This window comes from Schistocerca gregaria, chromosome 3 (assembly GCF_023897955.1).
Source record: "Schistocerca gregaria isolate iqSchGreg1 chromosome 3, iqSchGreg1.2, whole genome shotgun sequence".
NCBI lineage: Eukaryota > Metazoa > Arthropoda > Insecta > Orthoptera > Acrididae > Schistocerca > Schistocerca gregaria.
This window is the reverse complement of record NC_064922.1, coordinates 284,340,870-284,366,985: the sequence shown is the minus strand read 5'-3', so window position 1 is coordinate 284,366,985 and position 26,116 is coordinate 284,340,870. Positions and strand designations below refer to the sequence as shown.

The window sequence follows — 26,116 nt, the reverse complement described above, 5'->3', positions numbered from 1 at the left end:
GTTGGCTGTACTCGGCGATGTCGTGCAGTACACTTTATTTAGAGATGAGATTACATTTACACTCAATACTATCATGAACACCTGTAATTTCCACACATGAACGATGGAAAACCAACATGATACTAGAGAAACAAGATTCCAAGTTAAGTTCTCAGTGAATGTCTGGCGTGGTATGACTATGACTTCAGGTGTGCCGCAGGGGAGTGTCGTAGGACCGTTGCTATTCACAATATACATAAATGACCTGGTGGATGACATCGGAAGTTCACTGAGGCTTTTTGCGGATGATGCTGTGGTACATCGAGAGGTTGTAACAATGGAAAATTGTACTGAAATGCAGGAGGATCTGTAGCGAATTGACGCATGGTGCAGGGAATGGCAATTGAATCTCAATGTAGACAATTGTAATGTGCTTCGAATACGTAGAAAGATAGATCACTTATCATTTAACTACAAAATAGCTGGTCAGCAAATGGAAGCAGTTAATTCCATAAATTATCTGGGAGTAGGCAATAGGAATGATTTAAAATGGAATGATCATATAAAGTTGATCGTCGGTAAAGCAGATGCCAGACTGAGAATCCCTAGGAAATGCAATCCGAAAACAAAGGAAGTAGGTTACAGTACGCTTGTTCGCCCACTGCTTGAATACTGCTCAGCAGTGTGGGATCCGCACCAGATAGGGTTGATAGAAGAGATAGATAAGATACAACGGAGAGCATCACGCTTCGTTACAGGATCATTTAGTAATCGCCTAAGCTTTACGGAGATGATAGACAAACTCCAGTGGAAAACTCTGCAGGAGAGATGCTCATTAGCTCGGTACGGGCTTTTGTTAAAGTTTCGAGAACATACCTTCACCGAAGAGTCAAGCAGTATATTGCTCCCTCCTACGTATATCTCGCGAAGAGACCATGAGGATAAAATCAGAGAGATTAGAGCCCACACAGAAGCATACCGACAATCTTTCTTTCCACGAACAATACGAGACTGGAATAGAAGGGAGAACCGATAGAGGTACTCAGGGTACCATTCGCCACACACCGTCAGGTGGCTTGCGGAGTATGGATGTAGATGACCTGACGGTAGGGCCTGTGTTCCTGCCAAATCACATGACTGCCGCAGCATACATACATTTGTTGATATAAGACCTACTTGCACTTTTGGAAGACATGGCACTAGAACAACGACGGCAAATGTATGTGCAACATGCTGAGTCACCGATTCAATGTACCAGACAAATATTCCGGTATCAGCATAACACATTTCCTCAATGGTGACTTCGTCGTGGTGGACCCATTAACTGGCCCGCCAGATCACTCAATCTAATTCCATTAGACTTCTGTTTATGAGGCTGATTAAAGGCGGATTTGTTGTGCGGTACCAAGGTGTATACACGTGAAGAACTTGTCGCTCACATCATCGACATTTGAAAGACGGCAGTGCCTTCCACGCAGGCCACTGCCATAGTAATACTCATCCGTCACTTCCCCTTCCATTTTGTTTCGGTGATTATCATACAGTGTCATTCGCCTTTGGTGTATCTAAATTTTCCCTGATTGATATTAATCTGATGGACTATTCGGATTAGGGTAAACCACTGACTGATCTCACAGTACTTGCATGACTTGAGTAGCAATAGTGGAATTACATTCGGCGGTAGAGTCAAATTAGGGGCAGCTTTAGATCTTTCCTTGAGCAGCAAGCGAATTTTTTTCCCTTTGTAGTCACCAAAAGTGGCTGTAGGCCCTGCAGGACAGTGGTTTATGGGCCGCTATTCTGGCGATCGCTTTTGTTCCGCTAGCGGCCGAAGCAAGAGGGTGGGAATGCTGTGACTGAATGCGAAATGACACTTCTTTAGAAACTGGCGGCGCCGGGCATCTTGGAGTCATCCCAACCGCTTTATTGGCGTGATGTGGGAGTCTCGTCTCCTTATCCCGTGTGCGGTTCCAGGTAAAGCGGCGTGGGGCTGGCGCCTGGATAATGTGTTTATTACGGTCTCCTTGCTAGAAAACATGATTAGCACGGTAACAAATGGTTCAAATGGCTCTGAGCACTATGGGACTTAACATCTGAGGTCATCAGTTCCCTAGAACTTAGAACTACTTAAACCTAACTAACCTAAGGACATCAGAGACATTCATGCCCGAGGCAGAATACGAAGCTGCGTCCGTAGCAGTCGCGCGGTTCCGGACTGAAGCGCCTACAACCGCTCGGCGACACGGTAACCACTGCTGGGTCATGATAGGTTTATTCAAGAACATCGGGGAGAACAACTATTTTTTCGGAAGGTTTTGAGCATCGGGAGAGGCATAGACTTGCTTCTCGACCGCCACGGAGTACAGCCACGAGAACTCTTCCGTTTCTACGCAGAGAGTAGTTAGTTGTAAAGACGTTCGGACATCCGGGCGAAGCTGTACATTTTCGCGGATATGAGACAATCACCGGAGGATCTCCTGCAGTACGATCCTCCACCGAACTTAGCAGCTTCGGCAGTGCCCACACTAACATGACAGCACCTCGTCTTTCACTGGCTATATCGGTGACATTGTGAAACTTTGGCAAGTTCAGAAGCTTATCAATCGTTTCCACGGCCATCTTTCTCATAGCAAGCTCGTACTCGCAGTAGTCACACCCAATGTCCATTGTGTGCTTCACCATATTTTGACGCGAGAGACCAATCAGTGGTACAGCAGAGTGCGCTTGCCTACACTGAAAATCTTCCACTCACAGTATCGAGTCTCATCTACACATAAATTCCAGGTATGTTCCCCAAGTGTAATGCCAAACAACCTGAGTGCGTGTTAATGAAATGTTATACTATTGAAGTTTCTGTTTACACGATTATTCTCTCTTGACCTTGATATTAGTGACTAAATCTGTTTGTGATTCCGTAGGTCCTTGTTATTAATTTTTCAACGACACCAATTCTCATTCCCTGTGATGTCATTTATTTTGTTTTGGGTCTGAAGGTATTAAATTAATTTTATGTCAAGTTAGTCAACTCATTAGGTGATTCACACAGGAGCCAATATTCACGAAAGTCAGATTTCCTTCCAGTATTGATAAACTTGGCACCTCTTGCGTGAGGTGGTTACGACTTTTTAGTCGTTTGGCAGATGGAGAACTGCCTCCACCTTAGGCTAGCTTGTACGTTGTTGTCCGTATTAAAGCCTGACGAGATGATCGATGTGCAACACAACAGACCCTCCAGCGCATTGACAAGTGCATGGAGATGGGTTGCGGACTTTTTAAACACCTCTTTTACGGTGGCTCAGTCATCTGTCCTACCATTTTTCTGTCCTCCACAGCACCTACGAGCATTTCGGTAAGCAGTATTCACACTTAAAATTACCAAATAAGCAGCAACCAGTCGCAAAATCATGTTTTCTCTATTTACTTTTGCAAATCGATTTCAACTGATTAACAGATATCATCAGCGCTTTCAGTGTATATGGTCCCTGAGTAGTAACACTGTGTAAATCACATGTTTGACCTGTGCTTTAGACAGTGTTACTACTCACGGGCCATATACATTGGAAGCACCGATGATGGCTGTTAGTTGAAATCGATTTGCAAAAGTAAATAAAGAAAACATCATTTTGAGACTGGTTGCTGCTTATTTGGTAATTTTATGGTTTACGGTCGCTGCACAACTTGGGAACCATATGGAGCCTACCATTCAGAAGTATTCACACTTGTTTTCATAATCATTCATGGGTGAACCTGCTCCAGCTCCGAAACAATCAAAAATTGGACACATGTTCATAGGACTTTTTCGGTTTATTTTCACACATTGAATTACCTCACAAATTATGCGACTTTGTTCCTGAGGCACCCTGTATTATCTGAACAGAGGCGAATGGAGAGCCGTTCTAGCCACGTTACGGGCCTCAAAGGGGGAACTCTTCTGAAATAAGTGACCTCGACGAAGTGTAGGTTGCTAAGGATCGGTGCACGGGAACGAGCATATAGAAAATGGCAAAGCAGGTCGCCTGTTCGCGTGCTACTTTCCTGAGAAACTATGGAAAATGGTTTCATCGTCCATAAACCACTTTCCACAGTCGCACAGGACAGTAGCATGCGAACAGGCGACCAGCTTTGCCGTTTCCTATATGCTCGTACTCATGCGCCGATCCTTAGCGATTTATCCTTCGTCCATATCACTTATTTTAGTGGATTTCCCCCATTTCGAACCGTCTCGTAGCTACAGAGATGCCCCATTCGTTTTGATCCGTTTATGTGTAGTGTCTTTACCTCATCACGTGCTTGAAAATGCCTCCAGGAAACAATCATGCCTCATGTCCTGTGGAACATGTAGAACGGAGGCGTGCACTCTCTATAAAGGAGGACTGGCGGCGATCTGTGGTAGATCTGGCAATACAGTACAGTTCTGGTAGATTCACAAGATTTTCGGAGCACACCATCAGCGCACAATGCTGAGTGTAAGGTTTCGCAGCTGACGACACCTACGTGTTCCCATGTTGACGCAGCGACGTCAAAGCTTATGGCTACAGTTGGCATGAGATTGAGATTGATTGATGGATCAGTGGAAATGTGTCACACGGTTGGATGACTGGGATTCCTTGGTAGGTCGACGGTCCTCTCCGTATAAGCTGTCACACAGGCAAATGACTGCTCCGAAGAGGCACTGTGTCATGGACGCAAGGCGGTATTACTCTGTGGGGGACTTACGATATCCACAGGGCCTGTGACGTTAATCTAAGTCTCCTTGACATCTGTGGACGACGTGAGCAATATTGTGGAATACTTGAAACCATTCATAATTGACTTATTCCCCGACGGTGATGGCCGTCATAAATCTCTGAACAATGGATCGAAGAGCATGTTAGCGGATCCGCATTAATGTCTTGGCCACCAAATTCGCCTGATCTGAACCCAATGGAAGACATCTGGGACACTATCGGACGCCAGCCCTGCGCCCACAAATAACCGACCCGTAATTTGCGGGAAATGGGTGACCTGTTCGTAGACATCTGCTGCCATACATCTCGAAGGCTTGTCGACTTGAGTCCGCACAGAATCGCTGCTATATTGCGTTCCAGAGATTTGAAAACACATTACTAAGCATGTCGTCAAAGTGTTTTGACTCATCTGTGTATACACTGAAGCGACAAAAGTCTTGGGATAGGCATTTGCACACTATCCAGATGGCGGCAGTATCTAGTACACAAGTTATGAAAGCGCAGTGTGTAGGCGGAGCCGTCGTGTTTACGTAGGTGATTCATGTGAAAAGGTTTCCGACGCGATTATGTTCGCACAACGGTAATTAACAGACAGTTGGAACTACACATATGGGACGTTCCATTTCGGACGTCGTTAGGAAATTCAATATTACGCGATCCACTGTGTGAATAGTGTGCCGGGAATATCATATTTCAGGCAAAATCTCTCGTCACGGACAACGCAGTGACCGATGGCCTTCACTTAACGACCGAGAGCAGAGCCGTATGCGTACAGTTGTCAGCACTAACAGTCAAGCAACACTACGTAAAATAATCGTAGAAATAAATGTGAGACGTACGACGAACGTGTCCGTTATTGGGCTATGGCACCAAACGACCGACTTGAGTGTCTTTGCTAACGGCACGACATCGCCTACACCGTTTCTCCTGAAATCGTGACCAAATCAGTTGGACACTAGACGACTGGAAAGCTGTGACATGGTGAGATAGGTCCCGATTTCAGTTTGCTAAGAGCTGATGGTAGGGTTAGAGTGTGGCGTAGAACCCACGAAGCCATGGACACAAATTGGCAACAAGGCACTGTGTTAGCAGGTGCTGACTCCATAATGCGGTGGGCTGTGTTTATATAGAATGGACTGAGTACAGCTGAACCGATCATTGACTGGGAATGGTTATGTTCGCGCACCTGGAGGCTATTTGCAGCCATTCATTAAATTCGTGTTCCCAAACAACGATATGCGCCATTTCACTGGGCCACGATTTTCGCGATTGGTCTGTAGAATATTCCAGACAAATCAAGCGAACGATTAAATTACCCATATCGTAAGCCATGAATGCCATCGGACATGTGTGGGATATAATTAAGAGCTCAGTTCGTGCACCAATCCTGCACCGGCAATGCTTTCGTAGTTATGGAATTATGGGTGGCTAATTTAATGAACAAAGTAACAGCATGTAGACTACCAGACCAATAGTGTGATTGGATTGAAGAGTTCCTAGACAACAGAAAGCAGCATGACATTCTCAATGGAGAGACGTCTTCCGAAGTAAGAGTGATTTCAGGTGGGCCGCAGGGGACTGTCATAGGACCGTTGCTATTCACAATATATATAAATGACCTTGTGGACTACATCGGAAGTTCACTGAGGCTTTTTGCGGATGATGCTGTGGTATATCGAAAGGTAGCAACAATGGAAAATTGTACTGAAATGCAGGAGGATCTGAAAGGAATTGACGCATGCTGCAGGGAATGGCAATTGAATATCAATGTAGACAAGGGTAATGTGCTGCGAATACATAGAAAGAAAGATCCTTTATAATTTACCTGCAGTATAGCAGGTCAGCAACTGGAAGCAGTAAATTCCATAAATTATCTGTGAGTAGGGATTAGGAGTGATTTAAAATGCAATGATCATATAAAGTTGATCGTCGGTAAAGCAGATGCCAAACTGAGATTCATTGGAAGAGTCCTAAGGAAATGCAATCCGAAAACAAAGGAAGTAGGTTACAGTACAATTGTTCGCCCACTGCTTGAATACTGCTTACCAGTGTGGGATCCATACCCGATAGGGTTGATAGAAGAGATAGAGAAGATACAACGGAGAGCAGCGCGCTTCGTTACAGGATCATTTAGTAATCGCGAAAGCGTTACAGAGATGAGAGATACACTCAAGTGGAAGACTCTGCAGGAGAGACGCTCAGTAGCTCGGTACAGGCTTTTGTTGAAGTTTCGACAACATATCTTCACCGAGGAGTTAAGTAGTATATTGCTCCCTCCTACGAATATCTCGCGAAGAGACCATGAGGATAAAACCAGAGAGATTAGAGCCCACACAGAGGTACACCGACAATCTTTCTTTCCACGAACAATACGAGACTGGAATAGAAGGGAGGACAGATAGAGGTACTCAAGGTACCCTCCGCCACACACCGTGAGGTGGCTTGCGGAGTATGGATGTAGATGTAGATGTAGATATAGGGGCAGCATGGCTCAATGTTTCTTCAGTGAACTCCCAATGACTTGTTGAGTACATGTCACGTTCAGTTACTGCACTATGCCGGGTAAAAGGATATTTGACGCAACATTAGGAAGTATCCCACGACTTTTGATAGCTCAGTCTATTTATATGGCTACATGCAGGCAGTTTTTAGGGTTGTAATTACCTCATTTTTTCCGCTTAAGGACCCACTGTGTGGCAGATATTTGCAAAATCGTCAAGAAGTGATTTTCGAGATGGAACGTTTCCTGAACAGTTGAAACGCAGACTTCTACAACCAAGGTCTCCGCCTAGTCATCCATTGTTGGATAAAAAGTGTTGCTTTGATGGAATAATCTGCATAGTAGACCTAACAATATCAACAGGTATCATGGTCACAGTCAGATTTTTTGAAGCAATAAAAAATTTTTTTACGACCACCGCTCGCATCTTCGCTCGCCACGTCAGAGAAAACAGACATTTGCCTTGGCACTGGAGTACCGCCAATGGACGCTTGAAGCATAGAAGAAAGTTGCTGAGGCTGTTGAACTGCGGTGTACACTATCTCGTTGAGAGCAGTGTAGTAGTAGGCTCCAAAACTATGTGTTGTGATATACTGATCTTGTGTATGTGCTTGTTTGTTGGCCTACGACCTCCACCACCCAATTGTCGCTGGTGCTGAGTTAGGATGGTTTGCGGTACAGCCCAAAGACATGAGGATGCTTGTGTTCTCCCTACACCTTCTCTATTGTCATCTGACCTGAGGCCTCTATTTGGGACCCATCGGGATGTAGCACTCTAGGACTCAACTCCAACAAATCTCCATAAGTCACTGATTACTGATGAGAGCCCATGGAGCAGGATGGCTCCCCAAGACGTCCTTCGACGCGTCATTCTCCCATCTGAGCTAGATGGGCACGGTACAAGCTGCCATGTGCATGTCTCATTTTATTACCCATGCAGACATGCTCGAAATGTTGCAGCTGGCTTTCGTCGAGTAGCTGGTCATTGAAATACAATTATAGTATCAGACTTTGCTATTATAGTTTGTGACAGACTGATTAAACCAGTTTTTTATCTTTACTCAACGAACGGTTGTTTCTTCTGCAGGGTCAACGTTATAATATTTTACCAGATGGGTTCGTGCATATAGATAATGCTTTTGTTTTATTGTTTTATTTTTTTAGTCATTTTTTCTAGAGGAGAAAAGAATTATAAAGCAAAATATGGCCCAAACGACATTGGTTCCCTGTAAGTGCTGGACGTTTCCCTTTCACTTTCATTTGGCGAACAGCGAAGCTTTTGAACGACAAATATATTTAAATTGGGAAAGGGAGTTGCTGCGATTTCCAGAGCGCAGGCAAACAAGCGACGTATATAAACGGCCGCTCGCTAATTGAAAATGGCTTCCGTTCACAGCCGGTGACCTGTAAGCGCATGCACAGTTTCGTGTATGGCATGACAGCGGAAACTACTCGCCGTAAAATTACTGCCTACCTGCAACGCGAAGAGTTTTTGTTCATGGAAAATGCAAGCAGTGAATGCCGTGTAGTGGATACTGTTACATCTTGAATCAGACGTGTGCTAAAAACGTAATTGAAATCAATCTTTTTCATGAAATCTGAAATAAGTGTAAAGCTTCTGCCTGTCGAGTCTCCCGTTCCTTTCTTGTTTATTCAATCTGTGTAATGCTGAGAAACGAGAGTGCAACTTGCCCGGCATTCATTCTCCACGCTAGCTGTTAGCTCCGCGATACATTTACTCCTAAAATAAGCAAATTTGAATTACTTTAGGTTACAAACAGGAAATTTACAGAAGTAATTCGCCCTCCTCCTCCTTTTTTTCCATTCAGCCTACGTCCACCATTATTTGCTCGATATATTCCAATCTCTGCCTTCCTCTACAGTTTTTGCCCTCTACAGCTCCCTCTAGTACCATGGAAGTCATTCACTCATGTCTTAACAGATGTCCTATAATCCTGTCCCTCCTCCTTATCAGTGTTTTACACATATTCCTTTTCTCTCCGATTCTGCGTAGAACCTCCTCATTCCTTATCAGTCTACCCAATTTTCAACATCCGTTTGTAGCACCACATCTCAAATGCTTCGATTCTCTTCTGTTCTGGTTTTCCCACAATCTACGTTTCACTACCATGGAATGCTGTTCTCCAGACTTACATCCTCAGAAATTTCTTCCTCAAATTAAGGCCGGCATTTGATATTAGTAGACTTCTCTTGGCCAGAAATGCCTTTTTGCCATAGCAAGTCTGCTTTTGATGTCCTCCTTGCTCCGTCCGTCATTGGTTATTTTACTGCCTAGGTAGCAGAATGCCTTAACTTCATTGACTTCGTGACCATCAATCCTGATGTTAAGTTTCTCGCTGTTCTCATTTCTACTACTTCTCATTACCTTCGTCTTTCTCCGATTTACCCTCAAACCATACTGTGTACTCACTAGACTGTTCATTCCGTTCAGCAGATCATTTAATTCTTCTTCACTTTCACTCAGGATAGCAATGTCATCAGCGAATCGTATCATTGATATCCTTCCACCCTGTATTTTCATTCCACTCCTGAACCTTTCTTTTATTTTCATCATTGCTTCCTCGATGTACAGACTGAAATGTAGGGGCGAAAGGCTATATCCTTGTCTTACACCCTTCTTATTACGAGCACTTCGTTCTTGGCTGTTGTACATATTGTATATGGGCCGTCTCTCCCTATAGCTTACCCCTACTTTTTTTCAGAATTTGGAATATCTTGCACCATTTTACATTGTCGAGCGCTTTTTCTAGGTCGACAAATCCTATGAACGTGTCTTGATTTTTCTTTAGTCTTGCTTCCATTATTAACCGCAACGTCAGAATTGCCTCTCTCGTGCCTTTACTTTACCTAAAGGCAAACTGATCAACATCTAGCGCATCCTCAATTTTTTTCCGTTCTTCTGTATATTATTCTTGTAAGCAACTTGGATGCAGGAGCTGTTAAGCTGATTACGCGATAATTCTCGCACTTGTCAGCTGTTACCATCTTCGGTAATGTGTGGATGATGCTTTTCCGAAAGTCAGATGGCATGTCACCAGAGTCATACATTCTACACACCAACGTGAATAGTCGTTTTGTTGCAACTTCCCCAATTACTTTAGAAATTCTGATAGAATGTTATCTATCCCTTCTGCTTAATTGACCTTAAGTCCTCCAAAGCTGTTTTAAATTATGATTCTAATACTGGATCCTCTATCTTTTCTAAATCGAATCCTGTATCTTCCCCCTCATAGAGGCTTTCAATGTATTCTTTCCCCCTATCCGCTCTATCCTCTGCATTTAACAGTGGAATTTCCGTTGCACTCTTAATGTTACCACCGTTGCTTTTAATGTCTCCGAAGGTAGTTTTCACTTTCCTGTGTGCTGTGTCTGTTCTTCCGACAATCATTTGTTTTTCGATGTCTCCACATTTTTCCTGCAGCCATATTGTCTTAACTTTCCTGCATTTCCTATTTATTTCATTCCTCGGCGACTTGTATTTCTGTATTTTTGTACTTCCTCCTTTCATCAATCAATTGAAGTATTTTTTTTCTGTTACCCATGATTTCTTCGCAGTTACTTTCTTTGTACCTATGTTTTCCTTCTCAAATTCTGTGATGGCTCTTTTCAGAGATGCCCATTCCTCTTCAACTGTACTGCCTACTGAGCTATTCCTTACTGCTATATCCATAGGCTTACACTTGGTACAGTCTGGATGCACACACAGAACAGTCGCGTTCTCAGCGCCAAGCCTGTGCTGAACATCAGTCAGCACCTTCTCAGTGTTTTTTGAATGGCCCAAACCTCAAGAACTTTGGCAACGTTTGCACTTGGATTTCGTGGGTCCTTAGTGGAAAACATGTTGGCTCATCATCGTTGATACTTTCAGCAAATTTCCATTCGTGGTTTCTATGCACTCTGCTGTGGCTCGTTCTTAACTGCAAACAGCGCAACAGGAGACTGCAGCGTGACAGCCATTACCATCTAAACAACGCAGAAACAGAAACAGCGGAAAGCAAAATATCACAGACAGAAAAAAAAGGGGGAGAGGTATTACGGAAGCAATCTCAGAACCTAACAGATAAAGATCGCAAGCAAGGGAAACACTGTGTGCACAAAAGCCAAAGAAATGAAAATAAAAAACAAAAAGAGCAGGAAGAAATTAGAATTGTTTATTAATATCATTAGCTGCTGACGGGCGTTGATATAAATCAACGGGGCAGGTGAGAATGTGTGCCCCGTCCAGGACTCGAACCTGGGACCTCCTGCTTACAAGGCAGACGCTCTATCCGTCTGAGCCACCGTGGGCACAGAGGACAGTGCGACTGCAGGGGCTATCACGCGGACGCCTCCAGCGAGACCCACATTCTCACCTTGTATGTTCACTCACTGCAATCGTAGTGTCCCTGCCCGCCGGCCGGAGTGGCCAAGCGGTTCTCGGCGCAAGTCTAGAACCACGCGACCACTACGTTCGCAGGTTCGAATCCTGTCTCGGGCATGGATGTGTGTGATGTCCTTAGGTTAGTTAGGTTTAAGTAGTTCTATGTCCTAGGGGACTGATGACCTCAGCAGTTAATTCCCATAGCGCTCAGAGCCATTTGACCTTTTTTTTACCCTTCCCAACACACTCATTCTCGTGGAAGACATTCTTACCAAGTCCCGTAACAGTTCGGGTAATATGTGAGCATCCGCACTGAAGAAGAAGGTCATGGCCGGCATTGCCAGAACTATATACTTATATGGGTATTGTGTCTCTTCTTTCGGACATGGATATATGGTTCGAGTCCCGGACAGGGCACACATTTACACCTGTCGCTCTTCATATATAGCAACACCAGTCAACAGCTAATGGTATTAATATATAATTCTAATTTCGTTCTAGACGGTTGCAGGTCATCAATGTTGTCAGTTCTCTCGGACATGTCCGAAGGAACAGAGACAACATCCATATAAGTACAGAGCAGGAAGAAGACAGAAATTGATGACTGTCACACCGACTAATTCCACCCCATCGCCAGGTTTGTTGGGTGATACTTCGTACACAGCTTTAAGGAGTGGTGGTTAGACAGTTGAGCAGTAGATGTCGTCATACACTCCTGGAAATTGAAATAAGAACACCGTGAATTCATTGTCCCAGGAAGGGGAAACTTTATTGACACATTCCTGGGGTCAGATACATCACATGATCACACTGACAGAACCACAGGCACATAGACACAGGCAACAGAGCATGCACAATGTCGGCACTAGTACAGTGTACATCCACCTTTCGCAGCAATGCAGGCTGCTATTCTCCCATGGAGATGATCGTAGAGATGCTGGATGTAGTCCTGTGGAACGGACTGCCATGCTATTTCCACATGGCGCCTCAGTTGGACCAGCGTTGGTGCTGGACGTGCAGACCGCGTGAGACGACGCTTCATCCAGTCCCAAACATGCTCAATGGGGGACAGATCCGGAGATCTTGCTGGCCAGGGTAGTTGACTTACACCTTCTAGAGCACATTGGGTGGCACGGGATACATGCGGACGTGCATTGTCCTGTTGGAACAGCAAGTTCCCTTGCCGGTCTAGGAATGGTAGAACGATGGGTTCGATGACGGTTTGGATGTACCGTGCACTATTCAGTGTCCCCTCGACGATCACCAGAGGTGTACGGCCAGTGTAGGAGATCGCTTCCCACACCATAATGCCGGGTGTTGGCCCTGTGTGAGTCGGTCGTATTCAGTCCTGATTGTGGCGCTCACCTGCACGGCGCCAAACACGCATACGACCATCATTGGCACCAAGGCAGAAGCGACTCTCATCGCTGAAGACGACACGTCTCCATTCGTCCCTCCATTCACGCCTGTCGCGACACCACTGGAGGCGGGCTGCACGATGTTGGGGCGTGAGCGGAAGACGGCCTAACGGTGTGCGGGACCGTAGCCCAGCTTCATGGAGACGGTTGCGAATGGTCCTCGCCGATACCCCAGGAGCAACAGTGTCCTTAATTTGCCGGGAAGTGGCGGTGCGGTCCCCTACGGCACTGCGTAGGATCCTACGGTCTTGGCGTGCATCCGTGCGTCGCTGCGGTCCAGTCCCAGGTCGACGGGCACGTGCACCTTCCGCCGATCACTGGCGACAACATCGATGTACTGTGGAGACCTCACGCCCCACGTGTTGAGCAATTCGGCGGTTCGTCCACCCGGCCTCCCGCATGCCCACTATATGCCCTCGCTCAAAGTCCGTCAACTGCACATACGGTTCACGTCCACGCTGTCGCGGCATGCTACCAGTGTTAAAGACTGCGATGGAGCTCCGTATGCCACGACAAACTGGCTGACACTGACGGCGGCGGTGCACAAATGCTGCGCAGCTAGCGCCATTCGACAGCCAACACCGCGGTTCCTGGTGTGTCCGCTGTGCCGTGCGTGTGATCATTGCTTGTACAGCCCTCTCGCAGTGTCCGGAGCAAGTATAGTGGGTCTGACACGCCGGTGTCAATGTGTTCTTTTTTCCATTTCCAGGAGTGTAGAAAAGCTGGGCAGAACCAGGAATGATTAGCAAACAAGTAAATACAGTAAACAGAAACTTTGCATGACTTGCAACTTTCTCCAAGTGTACGAAGACTCTTTACAAATGAACATGGAGCAATAAAGTTCAGCTAATACAATAGCAACAAAAACCTCATAGGCTGAGGCTCTCTTAACTAACGCACGAGTTGTGACAGGGCCACGACTTGGCTGTGTCTCAGGGGCGACTCAATTACGACCGGGCCACCAGCTGTCCTACATCGTGGCTGCAGAGGGCGCTCACGTTGCAGAGCCGCTGTATATGTGGCTCAGCGGGAATGCTCCCTGGATCTGATGGCTCCCGCATGACTGCGATCAGTGTCCAACAGAAGCCTGCATTGCCATTACCAACTGTGGGACGTCATTGTGCTGGGATCGATGCATGATACTACAGGCAGAGTATGCCGAATTACACAAACAATCAAAGAAGTCACTGAGAGAGTGAGAAAATAAGAAAAATATTTTCGTGCTACAGACGCGAAACTTAACCGACGGGAAGAAGATGCTGTGATATGCAAATGATTAGCTTTTCAGAGCATTCACACAAGTTTGGCACTGGTGGCGACACCTAAAACGTGCTGACATGAGGAAAGTTTCCAACAGCACTTGACCGGCGTTGCTTGGTGAAACGTTGTTGTGATGTCTCGTGTAAGGAGGAGAAATGCGTATCATCACGTTTCCGACTTTGATAAAGGCCGGATTGCAGCCTATCGCGATTGCGGTTTATCGTATCGCGACATTGCTTCTCGCGTTAGTCGAGATCCAATGACTGTAAGCAGAATATGGATTCGGAGGTTTCAGGAGGGTAATACGGAACGCCGTGCTGGATCCCAACAGCCTCTTATCACTAGCAGTCGAGATGACAGGCATCTTATCCTCATGGCAGTAACGGATCGTGCAGCCTCGTCTTGATCCGTGAGTGAACAGATGTGGACGTTTGCAAGACAACCATCTGCAAGCACAGTTCGACGACGCTTGCAGCAGCATGAACTATCAGCTCGGAGACCATGGCTGGGGTTAACATTGACGCTGCATCACAGACAGGAGCGCCTACGATGGTGTACTCAACGACGAACATGGTTGCACGAATGGCAAAACGTCATTTTTTTCGATGAATCCAGGTTCTGTTTACAGCATCATGATGGTTGCATCCGTGTTTAGCGACAGCTCGGTAAACGCACACTGGAAGCGTGTATTCGTCATTGCCATACTGGCGTGTCACCCACCGTGATGGTATGGGGTGCCAATGGTTACACGTCTCTGTCACCTCTTGTTCGCATTGACGGCTCTTTGAACAGTAGACGTTACATTTCAGATGTTTTACGATCCGTGGTTCTACCCTTCATTCGATCCCTGGGAAAGCCTACATTTCAGTAGAATAAAGCACGACCGCCTGTTGCAGGTTCTGTACGGGCCTTTCTGGGTACAGAAAATGTTCGACTGCTGTCCTTGCCAGCACATTCTCCAGATCTCTCACCATCTGAAAACATCTGGTCGTTGGTGGCCGAGCAACTGGCTCGTCACAGTACGCCAGTCACTACTTTTGATCAACTGTGGTATCGTGGTGAAGCTGCATGGGCAGCTGTACCTGTACACGCCATTCAAGCTCTGTTTGACTCAGTGCCCAGGCGTGTCAAGGCCGTTATTGCGGCCAGTGGTGGCTGTTCTGGGTACTGATTTCTCAGGATGTATGCACCCAAACTGCGTGAAAATGTAATCACATGTCAGTTCTAGTATAATATATTTGTCCAATGAATACCCGTTTATCATCTGCATTTCTTTTTGGTGTAGCAATTTTAATGGCCACTAGTGTATATGGGTGGAAAACACATACAAAGTTAAGTGTCTATATCTCAAAAACAAATGAATCAGAAATACAATCAGTGAATAATGAAAATAATGAAATTGTAAAAGTAATCTGTGTGAATCAGTTCAAGGCAATAAGAAAGGATCTCAAAGTGATAGTGATACATTGGCAATAATTAAAGCTGGAAGCAGAATAAAGTAACAACCAACAGAATTATTTGCCAAATAACGAGTTTTTATGTGAAACATTAAAATATTTTCGATTTATGAAGGGAATATCTACAAAATTTCTGTGGAATACGAGGATACCTCAAATTGGAACTGCGCCATAATTGTCATAACAGCCTCCTCTGAATATTGTGTATATAATTCAACGATCTAATTTTGAATAATGATTATTGAAAATTGAAAGTGGAATCACTTGAGGACATTTTCTATCACCCAACTCGCAGCCAGCCCAAGGAGAAACTTTGAGAGCCATAGAAAGGTAAAAGAAGGAAATGATATGTGTTGGTCAAACATATATAAAGCAGTCACAATAAAAGTAGATTTTATTTAACGCATGACTGATTTTTTGTTTGTGCCCATCTATAACTTGAACTCACCACACCTGAGTCTCACTGAAAAAGTAGACAGAAAACAAATAATTTCTACATATATATCATGAAAACTTAAACTGTTACTCATTACCGCCTCACAACTAGTAAACAACTGACAATGATTAGAACGTTGTATAATTTGCCAGCAACCATTCCCGTATGGGCAACATATTTGAATTTCTTAGATCTAAGGTCTTTGACCATGACTTCCTTTTTCCTATGTAGAAACGTTAAGTATTGCAAGGTCATGTGTTTCTGAAGTTATTAACGTCTACTGTGTCAAAGACACAACATGGATGTATCCATATTTACATGTATTATACACTATTAATGTGAGATATTTCTGCAAAAGAAATGTGTAAACGACATGCGTACTCCATCTGTATGTAAGTACTATAATACTTTACAACACATGTCACTTAACAACTTAAAGTTGTTTGAGTTCGATCTACGTAGTCATCAGTGGTCTCCAACACGGAACATTGAAACATTAAATAAAATCATTTGCTATTGTCGCTGGTGGCCGTTAATATACTGCACCCTATAAAGGAGTACTCAGGGAGTTAAATTACATCCATTACAGATAAAATTCACTACATATAAATCATTTGAAGAGCTACTGATAAAGTAAGTTTTCAGTAACTCTTCTCAAGTAGCGTAGAAAACGCTTTGAATACAAATTTCATAGCCATTACACAAAGTCTGCACAGCCACGCAATTACTACTACTTGCATGCTAAGCTGGTTCGCGCAAAAGTGCTAGTTTCAGAAATGAGTGGTATTTGGACGAAAACAAAGTTTCTGCACAATTTTTTTACCTTGGTATAACCAAATGATTGCCTTAACCACTACCTTTATTACTGTAACAGGAATCAGATATGCAATTATGAAGAATTGAAAGTTGTGCAGTGAAATGTCCAAAGAGCTTAGAGAGACAACTAATATCAAAAGATTTGAAAAGACAATTACAGCACACTTGTTACATAATTCATGCTCCAAAGTTAAGAATTAATTAGTCATAGTTCAATGAATCTTACTGCAAACTGTGGCGGATTTACATAGAGGCCCCCTAGGCACGGGTCTACGGGCGGCATCTCTTTGCGGGCGGCAGTGTTTTGCTCTGTACTTATTTTAACCTTTTAAGTTTTAAATTAACTGCGCTTACAAACGACAAAATTTTTTACTATTGTTAAACTGCTTACTGGTTTAAATAAGCCTTAATAACGTAATTCGATAATACAACCTTGCAAATATACACAGTTTACTTGGTGAATGAATGGAAATTTAACATTAGGTTTCTGTCTGGTATCATCTTCAGAATTGTTTAAAATATTTTGAAATAAGCTGTCAGGATTGCAATCAACAATACAAAATCTGAAACTTTATTATTTCGAGAATGTTGTCAGCTTCTGCTTAGTCCTACCATATTTTCCCCGTAAAAATACCGTGACTCTTGAAAAGCTGTGATAAACTAATCAGCAGTTTCTTAAATACTGTAGCACGCGTAGGCCTCAGTATGTAAAGCCCGACTCTACTTAAATTTCTCGTAGAAATTACGAGGAAATATCAAAGTCAACCCTCCATTACTGTAATTAATGTGAAAGCTCTGTGGTCTTCAATATCTGAGCTTTGATTTAATGACACACGTTTAACAAAACATGTTGATACTGGGAATGTTTTACATTTTTAAACACATGTTTATACGAAAAGAACACATGCAGAATATCTAATAACGTGTGAAATAAATTCACAACAGTTTAAAAATTTTATTTATTTATTTACTTAGTTTTTTTCGCCAAAAAATAAGAAGAAACTTACTATAGTTTTCCTCATTCATTGTGCTGCAGACTGCACGATACCGAAGTTCCCAATCTGTGCAATCGAATACGTAGTACGTGACACTGCAAATTTTATATTAAACTTCTTAACCAAGCTTTTTTTTTCCTCGAGGAAAGGTTATTTTTATTTTGTTGGAACAAAAGGTGCATTTGCGTGTAGGCACAACAGCAGTGTTCACACAAATGACAAGACATCACATCAACTGCCAACAATAATACTTAAACTTTGCCGGCCGGAGAGGCCGAGCGGTTCTAGGCGCTACAGTAGAACCGCGCGACAGCCACGGTCGTAGGTTCGAATCCTGCCTCGGGCATGGATGTGTGTGATGTCCTTAGGTTAGTTAGGTTTAAGTAGTTCAAAGTTCTAGAGGACTGATGACCTCAGAAGCTAAGTCCCATAGTGCTCAGAGGCATTTGAACGAGTTATTAACTTAAACTTTGTAATTTGTCTTCTCTGTCCACAGAAACCGCTAAAATGTAGTAAGAATAAGGGGATAAGAGTCTATCTAGCACACCTAACTGCAAGAAATTGCAAAAATTATTTGATTTTTAAATTAGAAAGACAGTGTCAAGAATATTCAGAACATATTTGCGTCCCAGCTAAAATTACGGAAACGCGGGAAACAGAAGCCAAAAAAGGCACTGTCCCGTTTTTTTTTACGAGACGAATTCCGGCCGGCAGGTGTGCTTCTACTGTTCACTGACAACAGAGGAACAGGCGACAATGAAATTAAATTATTCTGCATTGTGGTTCTTTCATAGCACAGTTAAGCCTAGTAATTTGAGCTGGTCAGTACATTATTCCGCGTTTTAAGGAAAAATCTTCGTGCTCGTGCGTAGTGTTTAATATAAAAAGCTTTGTGCTCATGTGCGGTGTAGTACGATTGGAAATAGATACAGTATTTCTTAATTTCGTTTTACAATTTTTTTCTTTCGTTTTGACTGTTGGTTGACAGTTTTGTAAGTGCCTTAACATGAATAACTGTGAAAAAGAGCAAACGTGCCAAATTAAGTGGGGAGGAATTTCGAAAATTATCGTAGGAAAGGCGAGAAGCCAATGTTCTAAAAACGCTTGGCAGAGTAAATGAATTTTTCTCAAAAAATGTCGCTGGTTCGACATTTGGACAATAATGTATGTAATAGTTCGGAAGTAACGCCGCGATTGCTACTAATGGTGTTGTAGATTGGAAAAATATTTCGAATATTTTATCTCATCATGAGAATTCAGTTGAACACAAAAATTCTGAGTTATCGCTCTTAAGAAGAAAAAAGTCACTTGGAACAATAGATAACCATTTCGAGTCATATGTCGAGATAAAAAAGATGTATTGGCGCAGTGCGTTGAAAAGGGTGTTTGCAGTAAGGAAGAAGCTACCAAGTCGTGGACTTCCCCTACATGGACACACTGAAAGATTTCATTCATTACATAATGGTCAACTTATGATGTCTCTTGAAACTTATAGCCGAGTTTGATCCTTTTCTCGCAGAGCACATTGAACGATATGGAGCAGGGCATACAAGTTATCTTTCATCAACAACCTGTGATGAAATAATAGAGCTTTCTGAAAGAAAAAACGAATTATCATCAGTGAAATAAAACAGGCCAAACATTTCTCTATAATAGCAGATTCTACTGCGGACATTTCACAAATTGATCAATTATCTTTTATATTAATATATGTGAACCAGGATGGTGAACCTGTTGAACGTTTCCTTCTGTTTTTACCAAACCCAGGGCACAAGTCCGAAAACTTAGGTGAGGCCGTACTAAAAGTCCTGTTTACAAATTCCATTGATATTACTGACTGTAGAGGCCAGTCATATGACAACACAAGCAATATGTCAGGAACTTGCACTGGTTTGAAGGTATGCATCAAACAACGAAATCCGAAAGCGAATTATGTTCTTTCTGCAGAACATTCTTTGACTTTAGTCGGCACTAGTGCTGCAAGCTGTTGTCGGGAAGCTTGTTCATTTTTCCCTGTAGTGCAAAACCTTCATAATTTTTTCTCTGCTCCTACACAGCGCTGGGATAACCTTCTTTCTTTCATGAAACCTGGAAGCAAAACGGTATCAACACGTTGGTCAGAGGAAGCGTATGTAAGTCTATATGAAAACTGGGAGGCCGTTATCACTGCCCTCACACATATTGTCAATAATAAGTTTTTAAAACCGAAATGAGGATTCAGCTTTACTGAATCAACTCAGCAGGCTAGAAACAGAATTCATGATGACAGTTTGGAAGGACATATTCCAGAGGTTCAATAGCGTAAATCTGAATTCGCAAAGTGAAAATATTGATACTAAAATAGTGCATGAAGTACATGAATCACTTCTAGGATTTATTGCGTCGATTCGTGGCATGTTCGACCGTTGTTGTTGTTTTTGTGGTCTTCAGTCCTGAGACTGGTTCGCTGCAGCTCTCCATGCTACTCTAGCCTGTGCAAGATACTTCATCTCCCAGTACCTGCTACAACCTACATCCTTCTGAATCTGCTAAGTGTAGTGATCTCTTAGTCTCCCTCTACGATTTTTACCCTCCACGCTGCCCTCCAATACTAAATTGGTGATCCCTTGATGCCTCAAACATGTCCCACCAACCGATCCCTTCTTCTGGTCAAGTTGTGCCACAAATTTCTCTTCTCCCCAATCCTATTCAATACTTCCTCATTAGTTATGTTATCTACCCATCTAATCTTCAGCATTCTTCTGTAGCAACACATTTCAAAAGCTTCTATTCTCTTATTGTCCAAACTATTCATCGTCTATGTTTCACTTACATACATGCCTACACTCCATACAAATACTTTCAGAAACGACTTCCTGACACTTAAATCTATGCTCGATGTTAACAAATGTCTCTTCTTCAGAAACGCTTTCCCTGCCATTGCCAGTCTACATTTTATATCCTCTCTACTTCGACCATCATCAGTTATTTTGCTCCCCAAATAGCAAAACTCCTTTACTACTTTAAGTGTCTCATTTCCTAATCTAATTCTCTCAGCATCACCTGATTTAATTCGACTACATTCCATTATCCTCGTTTTGCTTTTGTTGATGTTCATCTTATATCCTCCTTTCAAGACACTGTCCATTCCGTTAAACGTCTCTTCCAAGTCCTTTGCTGTCTGACAGAATTACGATGTCATCGGCGATAATTTAAGTTTTTATTTCTTCTCCATGGATTTTAATACCTACTCCAAATTTTTCTTTTGTTTCCTTCACTGCTTGCTCAATATACAGATTGAATAACATCGGGGAGAGACTACAACTCTGTCTCACTCCCTTCCCAACCATTGTTTCCCTTTCATACCCCTCGACTCTTATGACTGCCATCTGGTTTCTGTACAAATTGTAAATAGCCTTTTGCTCCCTATATTTTACCCCTGCCACCTTCAGAATTAGAAAGAGAGTATTCCAGTCAACATTATCAAAAGCTTTCTCGAAGTCTACAAATGCTAGAAACGTAGGTTTGCCCTTCCTTAATCTAGCTTCTAAGATTAGTCGCATGGTCAGTATTGCCTTACGTGTTCCAGTATTTCTACGGAATCCAAACTGATCTTCCCCGAGGTCGGCTTCTACCAGTTTTTCCATTCGTCTGTAAAGAATTCGCGTTAGTACTTTGCAGCTGTGACTTATTAAACTGACAGTTCGGTAATTTTCACATCTGTCAACACCTGCTTTCTTTGGGATTGGAATTATTATATTCTTCTTGAAGTCTGAGGGTATCTCGCCTGTCTCATACATTTTGCTCACCAGATGGTAGAGTTTTGTCAGGACTGGCTCTCCCAAGGCCGTCAGTAGTTGCAATGGAATGTTGTCTACTCCGGGGGCCTTGTTTCGACTCAGGTCTTTCAGTGCTCTGTCAAACTCTTCACGCAGTATCGTATCTCCCATTTCGTCTTCATCTACATCTACATCCTCTTCCATTTCCATAATATTGTCCTCGAGTACATTGCCCTTGTATAGACTCTCTATATACTCCTTGCACCTTTCTGCTTTCCCTTCTTTGCTTAGAACTGGGTTTCCATCTGAGCTCTTGATGTTCATACAAGTGGTCCTCTTATCTCCAAAGGTCTCTTTAATTTTCCTGTAGGCAGTATCTATCTTACCCCTAGTGAGATAAGCCTCTACATCCTTACATTTGTCCTCTAATCATCCCTGCTTAGCCATTTTGCACTTCCTGTCGATCTCATTTTTGACACGTGTACCTTTTAGTATCTCCAGGGTTCTTTCATGTATACAACCTTCTTTCATGATTCTTAGACCAAGTGTTAGCTATGATTAAGTTGTGCTCCGTGCAAAATTGTACCAGGTGGCTTAGTCTTTCATTTCTTAGCCTCAATCCATAGTCACCTACTACATTTCCTTCTCTCCCTTTTCCTACTACCGAATTCCAGTCACCCATGATTATTAAATTTTCATCTCCCTACACTGTCTGAATAATTTCTTTTATTTGATCATACATTTCTTCAATTTCTTCGTCATCTCCAGACCTAGTTTGCATATAAACTTGTAGTACCGTAGTATGTGTGGGCTGCGTATCTATCTTGGCCACAATAATGCGTTCACTATGCTGTTTGTAGTAGCTTACTCGCATTCCTATTTTCCTGTTCATTATTAAACCTACGCCTGTTCGACCGTTATGAAAATAAATCGATGGAGAGTGTGACTGATATAGATTACACCTATAAACGATCACCAAAACGCAATCTTCATGATGACGAAGATGCGGACTTCTTACTGGAAGGGTAAAATTTAAAGTCATAACATTTCTCCCAGTACTCGACAGCTTGTACCCCGAATTAGTGAGGAGGAAGGGAAGCTGTAGTGCACTGTTGGACTTCTTCACAGTTCTGAGTAACCTGAAGAACAGTTCACCTGACGATATTGCTGGACGTGCAACAAAACGCCAAGCGTCATATGACACAGATTTAGACCCTTCCTTCGCTGGTGAATGTATACATTTGAAATCTTCTGAAATTAGTTATATACCAGTTGAAATGAGTAAACTTTTAAGAAAAGAGAGGTTACATACAGTCCGTGTTTCCGAATGTCGACATTGCTCTTAGAATATATCTATTTATGGCACTTAACGAATTGTTCAGCAAAACGCTCGTTTTCTGCTCTTAAAAGACTGAAATCGTACCTACGTTCTACGTTGTCTGCGGAGAGATTGAACGCCTTGTCCATTCCTCACATCGATGCCGACCTCTCAACTGATAACCATCTGAACTGTGAAGATATGATAAACAAGTTTTCTACCGTCAGAGTCAGACGCAAACTTTGATGATTGTTGGGTTTGTTTATTTATTCATATTAGTTTTAAAACTTTAAGATTATAATGTGTCTTATTATAACTTAGAGCACATTCATCGGATTTATAAACTACGTATGAATTATTTAACAATTGCCGATCGCAGAACGCGGAACTAAACCACGTTTACGTGCAGATGCAACCGAAGGCACCCGACAACTCTAAACTATATCCGAATGACCCGGGCTGCTCGGCGCTGTACAGTCGAATCATATTGATACAGTAGTATATTACAACTGATTTGTATTCTTGGCGTCTGCTGAAATGCATAGTTATCGCGGAAATATACTTTATCGGAGAGTGCGCTCAGATGAAAAAATGTTAATAAATAACGTAGTTCAGTCGATAAATACATATAATCTTTGCTAATATTGTTAGAAACAGCTATGGTGAGAGTAGTAACTGCAGTACAAAACTGTTCAGCCGTTACATGGATTAAAGGTATTATCTACACTTATTATGCAGCATCTAGCTACACAGGCCCTAATGCTTTACCCGTTGACTATTAGATTATAAAACGAATTTGATTTTTCCACACTAATCTCAAAAATTATGTAATAGCAAATCCAGTTCTGTGTTTATTCGTCTCTATTTAGTTATAGTTCGTGCACCGAAATCTCTATTTCATTTCCATTTCTTACGCTTTCCTATAGATTCATGTATTAATACCACGCGTGGTTTTTTTATTTGCTGCACATTCAAGGTATTAGATCGCAAAACGACAGTTTAATTTTAAGTTTGAACTCATCTCTGTAAAAATAGTTATTAATTTCTATTTTATGACATGTTCGCCTCAATTTTTAGATCGTAACACAACCTTTTTTTTTCATTTTCAATGATTTCGTGTAAAAGAACACACTCAAAGTGAATGTGTAACAAAAATCCGTTGTCTCCTACACGCTCTGTTGAATTTGTAGACCATAAAAAAAAGTTATTTTCCTCGTGTTCGTTTCTCTTGTCTTTCGACAGAAGAGTGTGCTAACACAACGTAGTTTTAAGTTTATTTTATCCGCTGCCGTACACCAAGTACAGTTCAGGAACCATGCTACATTTTGATTGGGCGCGACTAGACCGCTGACGCATCCTTCAAAACAACGAATAGAATAGTACGGAAACAGCTCACAGCGCTCCCACCCAAAATGGCAATTGTGAAGTGATCGGGTAATAGTTATTATTTTAAAGATGTTTTTTTTTCGGGGGGGGGGGGGGGGGGGGAGGAGGGAAGGCGCATTTAATATGGTGTGCCTAGGAGCGTTAAACTTTTAAATCCGCCACTGACTGCAAAGCCCTATTCCCAGGATGTGATGGATAACTTCCACCTCTGTCCATTTTCTTCAGGTCGATATCTCTTTCATTGCGGTGAGGAGCAGCCTTCGGTAGGAAGGCGGGAGTAGCTTCAAGGTTCTACTGTAACCCGAAAGTGTGTGTGTGCGCTTTGTGTGTGTGTGTGTGTGTGTAGTGTAGTACAATTTAGTATTGTGTAGTGTCAGGAGCGACCTGTAAGATGACATGTCTGATACAATTTTGTAAATGGTTTGTGTATAAATAAACAACTAGGTAACAATGGAAGGACCTAGAAAACGTCGTTTTCTAATCACATAAGAAAGTACCAGTAAGCCCTTTCACCCGTGGTTACTGGAAGCGAGCACTGTTGCATATATCAGTGCCTTAGTTTTCCTGTGTGTCCTTACGATACTGCAGTTAGCTATTTGAAATAACAACGAATGGCAACGCAAATAATTTGCATTAAATGCTGCGCTGTACATCAAAGTGACAGATAGATAACACTGTTTTTCAACGTAGACACAAAGCCTCAAACAAAGGTGGGAGCTTTCTACCAATCGTTCAATTTCTCGACGATAGAAATCCACTCCTTGGTCACGGAGCCATTCAACATTCGCAAGACCAACGTCCTCATCTTTTTCCTCAGATGTTCTTTTAGTTTGCCGAAGGGAGTACCTGGACGTGGTCGTTTGTGGTGCATGCAGATGGCTTGCCTTCCCGATTAGCATCACAAATGTCTGTGCCATCTTGGCCAAATATTTGGTACCATTTCATTACGACTGGACGTGACATTGCGTTTGACCCACATACAGGGTGTTACAAAAAGGTACGGCCAAACTTTCAGGAAACATTCCTCACACACAAAGAAAGAAAATATGTTATGTGGACATGTGTCCGGAAACGCTTACTTCCCATGTTAGAGCTCATTTTATTACTTCTCTTCAAATCACATTAATCATGGAATGGAAACACACAGCAACAGAACATACTAAAGTGACTTCAAACACTTTGTTACAGGAAATGCTCAAAATGTCATCCGCTGGTGAGGATACATGCATCCATCCTCCGTCGCATGGAATGCCTGATGCGCTGATGCAGCTCTGGAGAATGGCGTATTGTATCACAGCCGTCCACAATACGAGCACGAAAAGTCTCTACATTTGGTACCGGGGTAGCGTAGACGAGAGCTTTCAAATGCCCCCATAAATGAAAGTCAAGAGGGTTGAGGTCAGGAGAGCGTGGAGTCCATGGAATTGGTCCGCCTCTACCAATCCATCGGTCTCCGAATCTGCTGTTGAGAAGCGTACGAACACTTCGGCTGAAATGTGCAGGAGCTCCATCGTGCATGAACCACGTGTTGTGTCATACTTGTAAAGACACATGTTCTAGCAGCACAGGTAGAGTATCCCGTATGAGATCATGATAACGTGCTCCACTAAGCGTAGGTATAATAACATGCGGCCCAATCAAGACATCACCAACAATGCCTGCCCAAATGTTCACAGAAAATCTGT

At 42.9% G+C, this 26,116-nt stretch overlaps 1 non-coding gene across 1 annotated transcript; it reads right to left on the bottom strand.

The window, feature by feature from the left end:
• Window positions 1-11,440: 11,440 nt before the first annotated feature.
• Trnat-ugu (transfer RNA threonine (anticodon UGU)) lies at window positions 11,441-11,515 on the bottom strand. Its single transcript has one exon. It is a non-coding gene; the product is annotated as a tRNA-Thr (tRNA).
• Window positions 11,516-26,116: the final 14,601 nt, after the last annotated feature.